The sequence below is a fragment of the Primulina huaijiensis genome, chromosome 4, assembly GCF_012295235.1.
Source record: "Primulina huaijiensis isolate GDHJ02 chromosome 4, ASM1229523v2, whole genome shotgun sequence".
Lineage (NCBI taxonomy): Eukaryota > Viridiplantae > Streptophyta > Magnoliopsida > Lamiales > Gesneriaceae > Primulina > Primulina huaijiensis.
Window position 1 is genome coordinate 11372034 of NC_133309.1, and position 2874 is coordinate 11374907.

Consider the following 2874-nt stretch of genomic DNA (forward strand, 5'->3'; position numbering starts at 1 on the left):
TATTGTGACAAATAAAATGCCTTCTCATTGGAATTCACAGGATAAGAATAAATTCTTGATAGAAGTTAAAAAATTTTATTGGGATGATCCTTACTTGTTTAAGTATTGTCCTGAACAAATTTTTCGACGATGCATACCCGACGATAAAGTAAGTAATGTTATTAAATATTGTCATTCTGAAGCATGTGGAGGTTATTTTTCATCCAATAAAACAGCTGCAAAAATCTTACAATGTGGATTTTATTGGCCGTCTTTATTCAAAGATACGCATTTATTTTGAAAATATTGTGAAAACGGTCAGAAGATGAGATCAATTTCAAAACGAAACATGATGCCTTTAAATCCAATCATAATTATTGAAATATTCGATTGTTGGAGGATAGAGTTTATGGGTCCATTTCCATTATCTTTTGGATATACGTACATTTTAATCGTTGTTGATTATGTTTCAAAATGGATTGAAGAAATTGCATGTAGAACTAATGATCATAAAGTTGTTATAAAATTTTTAAAAGAAAATATTTTTAGTCGATTTGGAATACGTAGAGAAATAATTAGTGATGGGGGAAGTCATTTTATAAATAAATCATTTTCTTCTTTGTTAAGAAAATATGGCATTACACATAAATTTTCTACCCCATATCATCCTCAAAGTAATGGTCAAGTTGAACTTGCAAATAGAGAAATAAAACAAATTTTAGAAAAAACAGTTAATCCAAATCGAAAAGATTGGTCTTCAAGATTAACAGATGCATTATCGGCATATAGAACTGCGTTTAAGACATCATTAGGGATGTCACCATATAGGTTAGTTTTTGGTAAGCATTGTCATTTACCGGTTGAACTTGAACATAAAGCTTATTGGGCAATTAAAGCATTTAATATTAATTTAAATGATGCATCTAAATTAAGAAAATTGCAATTAAATGAACTAGAAGAATTAAGAAATAATGCATATGAAAATTCAAAGATTTATAAAGATAAAACTAAAGCCTTTCATGATAAACATATTATGAGAAAGTCATTTGAAATTGGACAAAAAATTTTACTTTATAATTCTCGTTTGCATTTATTTCCAGGAAAACTAAAATTGAGATGGTCAGGACCATTTATAGTTAAATTTGTTTAATCTCATGGTGCTGTTGATATTGAAAATCCTAAAAATAATGACGTGTTTAAAGTTAATGGGCAAAGACTTAAGCCTTTTATAGAAAATGAAATTTATAATTATGATTTTATGCCTTTATATGATTCACAATAGTTGGTTGATATTTTCATTTTGTTTTTGCAGATTATAGTTCATTTCTCGGTTAAGTGGCGGATAACGGTACTCCGTGACTTTCTAAGTCGGTTTTTTCAGTTTTCCCAAAATAATTGAAATATATAATAATAATAATAATAATAATAATAATAATATGGATGCTTGTATTGTGAATTTTCGTAAATATTTTGCTTGTTTACCTGATAATGCGTTGAAAAAAATTTATAAAGCTAGATGTGAGCGACTAAGGTTGATGATGTCATATGGCATACCGAATGATATCCGTTTGATAACTGAAGCAAAAGTCTGATTGGTTGGGGAAGCAAGTGAAATAATAATAAGACATATGCCGGGATTTGGTAAAAGCACATATGCCAAAAAGCGAAGAGCAAAACGTATAGGTAGATGTCATAAATGTGCAAGATGGACTTGTAAAGGGAAATGCAAAAATGTTGGAATGACATCAATGAATAGAGAAGATAAAATTTTATTCATTAAGAATGGTCTGAGTAAAGAGCCTTTGGATAATTTTCTAGAGGTTCTTGATACGCATTCTAATGGGTACGTGCAAAATGAACTTCTTAAACTATGGTGGCAATTTCAACATGAGGAATATCAATATGGACGATGGAATCAGTCTTATAAAGATCCTTCTTTAGTAACGCATGTGTGTTTACATAAGTAAATATATATATACAATTTCGTCTCGGGAATCTGACGTTAAAAGACCCTGTTTGCCAATTTATAAGAAAATTGGATGGGAAGCATATCCTCGACTCATAGAAGGCGTTGAAGCAGTTACTGAACGTAAAATCAGAGGAAGATGTGAGCCACAATCACAACTACGTTGTATATATGTGTTTTAATTTATGTCATTTTTATTTTCTTTTAATAATAATAATTTTCTGTTCAAATATCGACTTTTGGCATGTTACGCTTATAAATTCATATTCTGTAATTTAACAATTGCAGAAAACATATTTCTCAACATGTTGACGTCCACGGTAAGTAAAATCAAAAATATTTGTGTATTTTGTGGATCTACTGCAGGAAAAGATTCAATTTATGAAGAGGTAGCAGAAAAGTTTGGAATAACACTTGCTAAAAAAAAGATTCATTTGGTATATGGTGGTGGTGAAGTTGGTCTCATGGGAAAACTTTCAAAAGCTGCGCATGCAGGTGGAAGTGAAGTCTTAGGCATTATTCCGATTACCTTAGCCAGTCTTACTGGACCAACAATAGGAGAAGAAATGAAAGTGGACAACGTGTATGAACGAATTACTCAAATGATTGAACATTCAGATGCTTTCATTGCTTTGCGAGGAGGTTTCGGTACTTTGAAATAAATATTTCATACTGTTTTTTGGGCACAATTAAATATCCACAATAAGCCAATTGGTTTGTTAAATGTTAATAATTATTATGATAAACTGCTATCGTTTCTTAATGATGCTGTGGAACAGAGATTTATTTCATTAGCTTCGCGAAGGATGTTAGTTTCTGCTACAAGTGAAGGTGAACTTATTGATTTACTGCAAGGATTTAGTCATGAACCAGATCAATTCTTATCTCAACTTAATTTTCCAGCATCCAAGAGTAAGAAAAGAAAATTC